General features: G+C 38.8%; 1 protein-coding gene and 1 long non-coding RNA gene across 3 annotated transcripts in view; one reads left to right on the forward strand and one right to left on the reverse strand.

Annotated features, from left to right (window-relative positions):
- The window catches only part of Cntnap2 (contactin associated protein 2), a 2,139,844-nt gene that overhangs the window by 1,935,094 nt on the left and 190,776 nt on the right, over positions 1–13,974 (forward strand). The window lies entirely within an intron of this gene.
- The window catches only part of LOC116098833, a 47,437-nt gene continuing 42,241 nt past the window's right edge, over positions 8,779–13,974 (reverse strand). Inside the window, exons 2-3 of the long non-coding RNA XR_004121962.1 lie at positions 11,527–11,785; positions 8,779–10,061 (exon numbers count right to left, since the gene is read on the reverse strand). This is a non-coding gene — a long non-coding RNA (uncharacterized LOC116098833). The remainder of the gene's footprint in view (positions 10,062–11,526; positions 11,786–13,974) is intronic.

A 13,974-nucleotide genomic window follows, 5' to 3' on the forward strand; every position in this document is an offset into this window, starting at 1 on the left:
AGAAAGGAAGGAAGGAAGGAAGGAAGGAAGGAAGGAAGGAAGGAAGAAAGGAAGGAAGGAAGAAAGAAGTGAAGAGATGGAAAAATGAGGGAGGGTGAAAGGAAAAAAGGAAGGAAGGAAAGACACTAACAACTATAGTTAAGGTTAGTAAGCCCAAATTTTCTACATGTCTAAGCCAACTATAGCCTAATCCCAAATATTCGCATGAGTTCATAACTTATTTCTTCATCAAAATAAAAATTAATAATACTATAAATAAGTGTTTCCTAAAGTTTTACTATAAAAGTAATCTGATTTATGTGCCTAGTCCTGCAATGACTTGGTGTGCTGGAGGTGGAAGTATGTGAAACCCATAGGGGCTCCTCCTTCCCAGAGAAGGAAGGGAGAGAGAATGGGGAAGGATCTGTGTCTGGGGGAACTGGGGAGGAAGCTGATATTCAGATGTGACATGAATAAATAAATTTTCTTAAAAAGCAATCTAATTTAAATCTCCTCTAAATAGGTCTATCTAACATGTTGACTTTTACTTCCTCAGTGACTGTCTTCTAGTAGAACCCTATAAATTCAGTTTAAATATGAGTTAGTTCATACTCATCAAATCCAAATAGTAGACCAGGTTACAAATTTCAAACAGGCTTATCATTCCTGTCTTCTGTCCGCTTAGCACAAATATTACTTTCTGTGGCTTTTTACAGCCAGCGTCTTCCCAAATCATGCACCATATGTGGTTATTATAGTTCACTTCCCAATTCCTCTAAAAATATCAAACTGTTTTATTCATACAACCACAATGAATTTACTATTAAGCACATTTTCATCATTTGGCCTAGCATTCAAATGTCATTGGGTTACTTACTTCAACAGTTCTTCAATTACTCTAAACTGTTCAGAGGTCAAGAAGCTCTTTTTGTCACAAATCAAAGCATCTCATGGTTGAAAAGGAGAGTACGTTCTTCTGTGTTCACCTGACAGTTTGTTGAACACCTCCTTTGATGCCACACAGGGAACTAAGTGTGTTCACATGCCTTTATTTAATCCTCACAGCAATGCCAAGAGATGCTCTGATTGCTTCTATTTTGAAATAAAACACCAGGGCATCTAGAGGTTAACAGTATTATGAAAAAATGCCTGGCTCACACATTGCGGCTGAAAACTGGAATTGTGAGTGATGACACAAAGCCTGTTTCTGCCACTCTGTCCACTAGCTTGGGGTCTCCTTTGAAATATATTCAGTGGGTCAGACCCAAATGTTCAGACAGAAAACTCAGGAGCAAGAGGCAGCTTGCTATACATTGAGTGTTTCTGGTCACTGGAAAGTTTCCCTGTATCCATCATGTCCATTAAAGACAGGGAATGTCATTATAAAGAAACAAAAAGTTCAAATTCCTGTTGATTTAAGACTGCAGAGACATTTCTTCACTTTCAGGTCCCCAAATTAGGGAAATTGGGGAGAAAAGTAAGAGCATGTACCCAAATCTTGACATTAAATGGCATTTAATAATCAAGTCTACAGTTCTTCCTTTACCAAAGGCTAAATAGACTCCTAAATGTGGCTGGGAGAAAATGGTGCCACATGTCATCACTCCCAATTGCAGGTACTGCTCTCCCAAGGCTCCAGCTATCCTTAAAAGAATATTATTGTTCCTGATGGGTTAGCATATAATGATAAATTTATTATAAGTTCTGTGAATATTAGATAATCTGCCTCATCCACTTTGACTTTCTTGTTCTTTCGTGTGTGTGTGTGTGTGTGTGTGTGTGTGTGTGTGTGTGTGTGCGCGCGTGCATTTGCATGTGTATATGTATGTGTTTACTTTGAGAGAAGGGAGTCTAAGTATAGCATGGTGCATATGTAAGTCAGAGAACAACCTTGGACATCAGTGCCAAGGTACATTCTACCTTATGTTTGAGACAGGGCCTTGCATTGACCTAGAAGTTCACCACAAAGACCAGGCTAACTTGCTTGTGAGCTTCCAGGGAACTACTTCCCATCTTGCCACCCAATTTTATATGTGGGAGTTGAGAACACAAATACATTTATATAGCAAGCATTTAATTGACTAAGCCTCTAGAAGATTTAAAATTCTCTCTCTCTTTGCCCCTCTCTCTCCCTCTCTCTCTTCCTCTCACCCTTTTTCCTCCTCCTTCTTTGGTGCTCTCTGTATTTGGTTAAGTGAGAAAATACAGAGAGTAAGGGAGTAAGGGAGGGAGGGAGGGAAGGAGGGAGGGAGGGAGAGAGACACACATATCCACAGACACAGAGTGGGGGAGAGAGGGAGGAAGGAATAGAGAGACAGAGAGAGAGAGAAAGAGAGAGAGAGAGAGAGAGAGAGAGAGAGAGAGAGAGAGAGAGAAAGCAGAAAAAACTATGGCTGCACCTTAGATTTCTACACTAAATCTCTAATAACAAGACATTTCTTTGAATTGTTGAGGGCACCCGACACACACTGTCCTCATGACTTTGGATTAATGGTAGAAAGGACTTCTCTTTCCAAATGTGTGAGGAAATGAATGAAACAAGGGAAAAGAGTCTAGCCAAATAAATTCTTCTGACACTTGATACCACTTCAGATTGTTTTATAACAATGAAGGTGATTTGCAGAGTAAATACAGGCTATGCCCTGTGAGCCTCCTTATTGATGAAGCTCATGCTGTGAATTACTGATTAGTGGCCTCTGAGGAACTACAATGTCTGTGCTAGTCTAGACACAGGGTTTTGCAGGGAATAAGTTTCTGATGATTGAACTCCCCAATCCAAACAAAGCATAGAAACAATCTAAATATGTCTCTACATCCATTTTTATATGGAGTTGGAAAGATAGTCTGCTGTCTCCTGACCTGTTGCCCAATTGTTGTGAAAGGGTTTCAGTTACCTTTGAGCCAGGGCCCCATTGGGACATCCCAAGCTCTTCTTCTCCCTTTGCACTACAGAGCTTTGATCACAGCAGGTTCTTCTTTTCCTGTAGTCAATAGATAATGCAAAAATTATGACCCACACAAAATATTTATCCTCCAGACAAGAGTAAAGGAATTCACAAAATATTCAGCAAGATATTCAGCAGGTAAGTAAGGCTGCTTTCCAAAGAGCTGACTTGACTTCGGTTCCCACATGGTGGAAGGACAGAACTGATTCCCACAACCTGTTCTCTGACTTCCAAATGTGTGCCTTGAAACACTACACTCATACACACACACACACACACACACACACACACACACACACACACAAGATAGATACATGATAGATGATAGATAGATAGATAGATAGATAGATAGATAGATAGATAGATAGATAGATCAAATTGTATTCATTTTTAAATTACTTCAGTTCTTTTATACAATGTGCTTTGATCATATTGACCCACTCCTCTCAGATCCATCTCCTCTTCCCAAATTTATGTTCATTTTTTAAAAATATATCAGATACAGTTTCTGCTGCTCATGTTCTCTCAAATGTGTCCCTTTACTATTAGGAAGATGTTAACTTCCATGGGCTACATCTTCAAGAACTGGCTTCTGTTCTTGAACTATCAGTCATCAATAGGATCTTATCTAGTAGTAGGACTTTATGTTCACCTTTCCTCTCTTTGCTGAGATCTTGTCTAGCTTGACCTTTTGCAAATCTTGCACATGGTGTCACAAATTTTTTTATTTCATATGTTCAACTGCTCTTCTATATCTGAAAAATACTGGTTTCTTGCAGTAATCCACTATGTCTTGCAGTTAGTTTTTCTGACCCCATTTCCATAATAACCCCTACATTTTTGGAAAGAGTATAACATAAATGTCCCACTTTGGGATGAATATTCCAGGTTCTCAGTCTCTTCACCTTGACCAGTGGTAGATCTGTGTGCTAATTCTATCAACTGCAAAAAGAAGTTTCTCTGATGATGGTTGAAAGATGCATTAATAGTTAGATACAACAATAAGACATTAAAAGTTGTTGTATAAAACAACTCTGTCCATTAATAGTAAGTTCTCTCTTACTTCTGATGACCTATCTAACCATAGGTTCTTAGCCCAATAACAATGTCAAGTATGGATTTCAACTGGTGGAGCAGAACTTCAAATCAGAAAGTCATTGTTTACTATCATGGCATTCATGTCACTGTTGTACTAGTGGGAATGACTTGCCAGGCTGCTTGTTACTATAGTTTTTAGGATTCACATCTGGGTTAGAATGATGATTATTTTTCTGCTCTGGCAGTATAAAGCATAACCAGTAAGAATAAGGCCCCCTAGTGAGTACTAGTTTGATTTCTTCTTGTTCTGTGCTTTAAATATGTAGTGTCTTCAGCAGCGGGATTCTTACTGTCTAGTCCTAGGTGGGGGAATCAAAAGCACTGGGAATAGCTTATAATGATTAAGACGTCTATGAGACCTCACTAGGCAACAACCCCAATAGAGTTAGCCTATCCATGGCACCGGGCTTTTTGTTACTATGTCTGTTTAATATAGGCATTATGAACCTGTTATTTGATTATAAGGTAGTTACATTTAAGCTCTTTATTTGTATGCATATATAAAAGGGTATTTACATTTTTGTTGTGATGAAATGTAAGAGGGAAAAATATCCACTTAAAGAAGGATTGCAATTGCACTATGTAAACATTTTTTTAAAAAAGATATTTATATATCATTAAGCTTAAGAATACATCCAAAGTATAATATATTTATCTCATATACTTATAATATAGGTATATGTTATAAATTATAACAATATATGAATAAAGGATTTGTATATGAATGGAATTGGACTTAGAACATAGCAAACTGTGAACAGAATCATCCCTGCCTTTTTCTTCTGATATTCAAGCTCTGTGCTGGTTACATGATAGGACAGAGGATCGAATAAGGTGGAATCATAATTTTGACAGTTTACATAAGTGTACTAATATCCAATAATTATGAATGGCTTTTAAAAGGAAAACTAAAATAAATGCTTTAAATCTCTAAGTGTTATCTTTCTATCCCCAAGTAAAGAGAGAAATGACTATTTCAATTTTACCTTAAATAACCAATGACTGTAAAACTGAACTCTTTCACTATCCTTATTATTTGAAATCATTTCAATTTTACTCTTTGTAAGTTGCCCATTTATGTTATTTGATGACCTTTATCTGAGGAGCTATATCATTCATTAAGCTTGTAGAGGTCCCAGTTGTAGTGTGCATGGTCACTCTGACTCCTCTTTTTCTTCTTAAAATGACTAGAAAATGATTTTTTTATTAAAATTCAAGTGGCTCTGAACAAAGGGCATAAGAGAAGACAGCAACATTTAAGAAAGCCACCATGCAAAAAGAGAAATAATATGCTTGGTTAATGAAGGGAGGCTGTCCCTCTTAGCTGAGGGAGGTGCAGGCCAGTTGAGTTGGTGTTTCTATCCTCCTTGAAGGCTGAGAAGTGAGAAGACCTAAGTACCTCAGAAAGATGAAGTTTAAATAAGATATCTAAAAATTCTCTAAGAAAGCTATCTTCTCCACCAACTCCCGCATCTGGGAGCTCCTTTAGTGGCACATGGAAGAGAAGAGCAACCCATGGTGGGGATACTGTACAACATCATGGATGTGAAGACATCTTCAGGCAGGTTTTCAAAATGCTGGAATGAAAATGCCACTATCATTTGACTTGAGTCTCTGACAGAGACTAAAACTGAAAAAAATGACTGTTAAGTCCCAATTAGACTAAAGGGTCCCCAGACAACCAGTAGGACTGTGTCCAGAGAGTGTCCAGTGAGTGGCACTGAGTCTAAATTATGAGGGAAAATGACCCTGCATGTGGGAAAGCCCCAGTCATCTCAGGACTCTAGTAGAACCAGAGTCAAGGAAAGGCAAATTCATTCTCCTGACCTGGACCTGGGATGCCTTTCTTCTCTAGCCCTTACATAAGAGAATCTCAACTCTTCTGGCCTTTAAACTTTAGAGAAGTAGAGAGTTTGGAAGTAAGCTAAGGGTTCCTATTATGTGTTTTAAGCTTTTATGGGACCACTGAGATCATTTACCTACAAATGTGAAAGCATCCACTGAAACTCATACCACATTCAAACGATTTCTGGAAAAGTACATGATAGAATAATGCGTGTATACTAGAATAATAGAATAAAGTCGCAGTTCTAACTTCCTCTCAAAACCAACTGCTGTCAATAGAAGAAGGAAATGAAGAACAAAGTAAATTTCTAAAAACACTGCAGGTGGGGTGGGTGGGTGCCAACTCTTTGAACTCAGCATGTGAATGGAAGAAGACAGTGAGCTTGGGTTTCTGTAACTCTGCTCTAAGTTCAACAAATCCTTTACTTTTGCTTCACTTCCTCTCTTCTAATGAAACATGACTTACTCTTTTCCTATAAACATTACATAGAAAGTTGTTAAAACCTTTTCATCATCTGGTGTTATTTGGATTTCATTGTATCAAGAACTTGTGTGTGTGTGTGTGTGTGTGTGTGTGTGTGTGTGTGGTCTGTGTCTCTGTGTGTGTGTGTGTGTGTGTGTGTGTGTGTGTGTGTGTGTACACACGCACATATATGTGTTTTCAAACTAAATCTATTTTTCTTTTTAAAATAATGAAAGATTTATCTCAAAATATTTTTAAGATAAGATGATTTCTCACCTAGTGTCCTAAAATCATCCAACTATATGATCTTCCCTATTTAGGCAAATATTTTCCTCCTGATATTGCTTTCAAGTCAAATAATGATACGTTGGCAATGCCAGAATGTTCCCACTGTGCAGACCAGGGGGGCTGAAAATAGAAGCTGACAGGTTCTAAGTCCAGCCTCACCTTACCCCAGTGCAGATAGGGGCCAGGGTCAACTTAGCATCAGGTAGGAGGGACATGGTACCTACACAGCTTTTATAGTTCTACAAAACTGTTCTAATGCACCTTTGAGAGTCAGAAGAGAACAATGAATTTGTGGTTTCAAAAGATACTTTCATCTGTAATATCAATATATTGTCCTTTATGCCACTGTATAGAAAAGTAAGACTTTGAATAATTTTCTAGGGAACATGCTAGGAACTGTAAAATCATAATGTGCCCCTGATGAGGAGCGTAGGACCTGAGAAGCTTCTGTAAATCTGGGTGGCAGGGCCATCTCCTGTGATTCTTTGTTTCTTCCCGCCTGAACAGTCTTTGTCTGGCAATTCAATGTTTTCTGTCATTACAACTACTCTCCATACCTATCTTGGTAAGATCTAAAAGCACCTATGAGATGGGCCCTGAACACCCTTGTGGAGTATTATTTTAACAAGATTAATTGACGAAGGAAGACCTACCCACTGTGGGAGGCTCCATTCCCTGGGCTGGGAGCCTGGGCTTTATGAAAAAGGAGCAAGTGAGTTGAGCACAAGCATTCATCACTCTGTGTCTTGGTCCTTAGATGCTGTGTCCAGCTGTCTGGAGGTCTTGTTAATGTGACTTCCTTACCAAAATTGACTATATCTTTGGACTATGAGGTAAACTAAACTTTTTTTCTCTTAAGTTGTTTTAGTCAGGACATTTTCATCACAGCACCAAGAAAAGGAACCAAGACACCTCACCTTGCCTCTGGCTATTTATTGGTCAAGCTGTGTGTCCTCTGCTCCAGTTATGTCATCCTCAGATGGTTCCACTTTGTTGATCACAAACCTGCTCCATCCCAGCTCAGTCACTCTTCTTGTAGTTCCGATCCACCCTGTTCATCTGAGCCTGGATCTCATCCTGGTCAGTGTTTTCCCTACATGGACTGCTCTCATGTCTTCTGCATGTTCAAAAGTAACCCCATCTCCCAGTGTCTTCTTTCTCAAGATGTCTGTTAAGACTTTCCCAGCCTTGGGTGACGTGTGCTATATATAAAAACATCTAACATTTACTAATAAACTATCTTGTGCATATTCACTTTATTTATCTTAGATTTCTCTTCCGAATTATTTAAAGGACTCTTGAGGGCAGGACTGATCATCAGTCAGATATACAGAACAATAGAAATCAATAATTTTAATAACTCTGTATATATTATTTATCATGAGAATAACTCAAAATTTATGAAGATACATCAGTCACACGATCTGCCATCTGCAAGATGGAAGACCAAGAAATCCTGTGATGTAATTAAGTCCAGATCTTGAAGACTTGGGAACTAGGAGAGCTGGTGTTAGAGTAACCCCAGTGAGAGGCCCATGGCTTGGAAACTAGGGCAAGTTGAAGGGGATTTAGGGAATGGAAAGAAGGATGTCCCCGTTCAATCCGAGACAAACTCATGCTTCCTGTCTTTTTATTTCATCTGAGTCCTTATTGGACTGGATAGTCCTCACATACATGAGCAAGGGTGGATTTTTCTGATTCTTGAGAACTTTTTATGTATGTAATATATCTTGATCAAATCCACCCTACTTCCTACTTCCTACTCTTCAATTTCTCCCATATCCCCCACAACACACCACTTTTCCCTGATAATGTCCTGTACTCTTGTTTTAAGCCCACTGTAACCACTTAGTACTGCCAGTGTATGCATGGATATAGGCCCAGCTGCTGAGGCCTATGTAGGCAGCCTATCAGGGACCACACTCCTGAAAAAAAAAAAAAAAAAAAAAAAAAGAAGAAGAAGACTTACTCTCCCTCCTACAGCAATTATGAATTGTCCTTAGCTCCTCAGCTAGGGTGAGATTCTATGACCCCACGCCCCATCCCAACCTGCAGTTTCAAAGGCTAATCTTTTCCAGACACACCCTCACAAACACATAGAAATAATGCTTTACCTGAGCATAAAATTAAACACAAACCTTTTCTTTTTTATTGATTTTTATTGTTAATAAATCACAAATTTAAAGCAATTCTTTTGTATAAATTTAACTTTAGCATTTGTTAAAAATGAAATCAAATCTGTGTCTTGCTTCAAGGATTTGCTTGTCTTGAAGATACTAATCCAGAATGATGGTAGAAAACATATATTTTTTAAGACTCTTGTTTCTGTAATTAGGTCATTGTTCCTACAAGAGCAGAAAACTTTGTGTGTAAGGCAGAAACACTGACATTCTTAGCATAAAACAGTCTCTAACCTGTGCTGAGATATCCTTGCACTGTGATTTTGCATTCTCTGGCTTCAGGGCATGCACAGTATGGAGTGTGCCTGTCCTGTGTTCAAAATCAAGGCCACTGAGAATCTGTGCATCCCAGTAGGACGGGCACTGCTAGAAACACATTGGACTCATTTAAATGTTTGATTTAGGATTAATCGTTGGTCTTTGAAGGTCCTGAAACCTTTTGTTGTTGCCAGTATTTTTTGTACCATCTCCACAGTCAGTGACAAAGCACTATATAAGTTTATAACCCACAGTTGAAGCTTTAGTTTAAACCACCTGGCCTTTTGCTTTGCTGGGCTGAACTAAGAAGGTACATGGACATATGTACCAAGCCAGATTTTTTCCACTCATATCAAGCCTATTTGGGGTATGGGGACAGTAACCCCCCTTCTGTCGAAAAGACCAATTCTAGACTCCAGATTGGGAAAAAATATCTTTCATTTTGCTGTGCAGAAGTGATAGAAGAAAGAGTCTGCAGAAAGAAATACAGTTTTCTTTCCCAAGAAAAGACGGAAGGAAGAGCAGCTGATTTGTCTTCTAGTTAAGAGTCTTATTTGTTCATATTTTTGCAACAGAAGGTGTTCTTGCCTCTTCCTTCTGACACATATTCTGTTGGATCTCAGAAGCTAAGCAAGGCTGGACTTGGTGGGTTCTTAGATGGAGACCCTTGCCTGTTACATTTCCTGAACTCAAGGTCACTCATCAGCTCTGATAGCTCCACCTATAATAAGGAAGTCTAGGACTGTTTTTTCTGGGTCTGTGCGTGGCCAACCTTTCTGTTTCTTACATGCACACACTTTCATGATAATTATCACACTGTGGGACTGTAAATTCCTTCAGATAGTCAAACTGGTAGCCTTTCATACCATTCCCAATCCTTAACATAGAACCTGGCAAAAGGCTGTGCTTGATAAATACTTGGTAAATGATCAATTTCTGGTATCAGCTTTTAAATTCCATTTCTTAATCTGTAGATGACCTGTTTTTAATGTCCTCTCGAAATCCCTAGGAAAAAAACAGGAAACAATCAAAATAAAATAAGATACCAACTTGAAAACAAAATGAAATTAGTGCAAAGCATTCCTATAGAATTTTTAGTTGACCTTTCCCAGTAGCATTAAATTCCTTCCTTGTAACATTAAATCTACAAACTAAACTACAACCAACTAGAGAATCATTTCACTTAAAATTACCTCAGTTTGTATCATTAAGAAATGAAATATAGCCAGGCAATGGTGGCACACGTCTTTAATCCCAGCACTTGGAAGGCAGAGGCAGACAGATTTCTGAGTTTGAGGCCAACCTGGTCTACAGAGTAAGTTCCAGGACAGCCAGGGCTACACAGAGAAACTCTGTCTCAAAAAAAAGAAAAGAAAAGAAAGAAAGAAAGAAAGAAAGAAAGAAAGAAAGAAAGAAAGAAAGAAATATAAAAATATTTTTCTTCTATGCTTGGCTTTGATGCCATTTTTTTTACTGACAGAATGATTCTAAATCTGTGATATTCATCAAATATTAAAGTTAAGATTTAGCACAGCCTACAAATACAACTCTTTCATTAAATTGTCCCAGGTACTCAAAATGCACCTTTATTGCTCCCTTTTCCTGGTGTTCCTAACATCTCTTTTCTGAGAAATCACAATAATTACTGAGCTGAACCACAACAAAGACCATGGAGAGAGGGAAATTTAAGCAAGAGTATTACTTGGGCATTCAGAGCACGGGTACTAAACAAACGCATCCCACGGACCTGTGGAATGTTAACAGCAGTTTAAAAATGCCTACAGAAAGAGTGGGTCAACATCTGACCTGTCTCATCTCATCAGTTTTATTTTGATCACTACACTGGATCAGTATTAGCTTTGCTAATGAAAAACAAACATAACAAGTGCAGCGTTTGTTGAGAGCATCTAAGGAATATCCCATTTGCACACATATACATGATTTATTTTCCCTAAAGCTATCCAGCTTCAGGATGGATTGACCACTGATTCCAGGGGATAATTGTAAGTTTTGTTCCGTAAGAAGTTTTGGGGGGAGGATTATAAAGACCCAGCATGAGAAGTTATACAATGAACTACATCAGCCATCAGCAGATTTTTTTAGTCCTGTAGCTAGTCATGCATGAAGCAGCTCACTGGATTGGGATAAGACACCCTGGGGCAGAGGCTGGGATATGGACTCACTGAATCACTAGAATGGGCAGGGAATGAGAAAAGTATCCATCCCTGCTGGGGCTGACAATGGAAGAGACAAGTTAGGCAGAAGGTGGTGGCGGCTGATAGGCTCACAGCCTGGACCAGAGAGGTCCCACATGACAACAGCTCCTGGCACCTGTCTAAACCCCTCTAGGTCAGGACTTCATCTGTTTTCTGCTCATAACTCCCTTTTGCCTGAGAAATGTTTTACATAACCCCAGGTGTGTAGGAGTGTTATTTGTTACTCGTCACTATAACCAACTGAGAAAACTCACTTTATCTCGGCTCCCAGTTTGAGAATACAGCACTCTGTGGTGAGGAGGTCATGGCGGGTGAAACATGACATGGCTGGTCACACTGAGTCCACAGTCGAGAAGCAGAGGGAGACAGATGCTTGCTTTCTGCTTTTCATTCACTCACAGCCCTAGCCAGTGCTGAGGTAGCACCCATATTCCAGTGAAGCTTCCCTCCTCAGTGTTGCTTTTCTGGAAGCATCTACATGTACACACCCAAAGGTACATGCCCACGGTGATCCTAAACCAATCAAATTGACAGTGGATATGAACCAATATAATAGGTATATACTTGGCATACAAAACTAACATTGGCTGATAAAAATCACAATCAACTGTTTTAAAACAATCTTATTATATATTAAAGAGAAAAACCAATTCATGTACTGAGAATATGGAACCAATGCAATCCAAAAACATACTAGTTTGATTCCATATTCTATGGAATAATGGTAGGAAATACTAAAAAACTCCCTTGTTAGGGCAGGAGAGATAGCTCAGCAATTAAAAACACTGACTGCTCTTCAAGTGGACCAAGTGGTTCAAGTCCCAGCACCACATGATGGGTTACAACCATCTACAATTACAGTTCCAGGGCACCCAACACCCTCTACTGACATCCATGGGCACTGCACCCAGATATACATGCAAGCAAAATAAAACAAAACAAAATAGAAACAAAAAAAAAACCAAAAAAAATAAAAACCCACATACATAAAATAAAACTAAATAAATAATAAACTAAATAAATCTCAAAAAATGTAATCTCTGTTGTCTACTATTAAACGATTATTTCTTTAAGTGCATAAAACTCTAAAACTCATAAAACTCTAAAACTGTGTTTGTACCATAAAAACACTGCAGCCCATGAAACACAATGGTCTCAAATCTGAGCTGTGGTGTTTCAGGCAGTGTGTGATGGGGTAGCTTGGCTTGATGGTATGCACAGTGCAAAGAATGCAGTTGTATGTTTAGAGACAAGATTGCTTGGCAACACAGGTAAATCATCCAGAAACAACAAAATCTTTTGAGTTAAGTCTTTTACTGTTAACACCGTTTCTGTCTCCAGTCAGGGGAGTGCATCATAGGTCCAGGATGTCAGTGTTGTTGATTGACTCATTTACTGGCACAGCAATCCAATGAATCCTAAACCCATTTTATAACAGAAAAACTGAGGAACAGAGAAGTTGAAGAGCTTGCTCAAAGGTACCCAACTAAGTGGAAAGCAACTAGAACATGGACAGTCTCTTTAACACACATTCTCTTAGCCAGGCAGTGTTGGCGCACCCCTTTAATCCCAGCACTTGGGAGGCAGAGGCAGGTGGATTTCTGAGTTCGAGACCAGCCTGGTCTACAGTGTGAGTTCCAGGACAGCCAGGGCTACACAGAGAAAGTCTGTCTCGAAAAACAAAAACAAAAACAAAACAAAATCAAACTAACAAAAAACAAACACCCATTCTCTTGACCCCTGCACTGTGACTCACATCAGAGAAGATTAACTTCCTTTCAGGCAGCAGAGGATTCCATCTAGGAATGGGAAAGTTTCAGCCTTCGAGGAGACCCATCAATGCCCTTCCATGGATATCTAGCTGCTTATGCTGGGATCTACAATGGCTGGCCCCTAGAGCTCAAAGTCCCCTCATTGTAGAAGTAGTTGCCTCAATCCTTGACTGCAAGTTCCTAAAAGGAATTTCTGAAATCCTCTAACACTAAATTTAGCTTATGTGACTTTATTTATATGCTTAGTTATAAATTATACATATGTACTACTCTATTAATGTACGTCATAGAATATGCACAATGGGGAAAATTATTCTTTTGACAAAATGACAAACAAGTAAACAACTACAAAACACCATAGATCCCTTGAAAGAGCACTCGCTTGTCCTAAAGCTGGAAAGGAAGCTTATGGGGATGTCTTGATCTGGATCCTAGTTTGCATAGAGTTATTCCCTCATTGTTTCAGATCATTTCTCCACAGGAAAGTGAGTGCATGAAAAAAAAAAGTGCAAAGAAAGACCCTTGACATATTATGTCATCTTAAAACTATATATTAAAATGAAAACAAAAAAATGTTCTTTTTAAAAGCCTACAGCAGTACCCCAAGAAAAAGGTCACACAACAAGAGAAAGTCTCTCTAAAATAATTCTTTTAAATGCCAGAAACAAAGCCAAAGTGTCGATCTGTTCTTTTTTTAATATTTCTCACAGCAACTCAATAGCCAGTGTATAAAATGGGACATCAGAGTTCAAACAATCTAAGCAGCTCCTGGTGACACACTATGTATCTTTGAGGAATCAAAAAATTAATTTTGTGATTATAACAATAACAGAGAGAGAGGGAAAGAGAGAGAGAGAGAGAGAAAGGTGAGAGAGAGAGAGAGAGAGATTGAGAGAGAGATGGAGAGAGAGAGAGAGAGAGAGAGAGAGA

The sequence above is a fragment of the Mastomys coucha genome, unplaced genomic scaffold (genome assembly GCF_008632895.1).
Source record: "Mastomys coucha isolate ucsf_1 unplaced genomic scaffold, UCSF_Mcou_1 pScaffold20, whole genome shotgun sequence".
Lineage (NCBI taxonomy): Eukaryota > Metazoa > Chordata > Mammalia > Rodentia > Muridae > Mastomys > Mastomys coucha.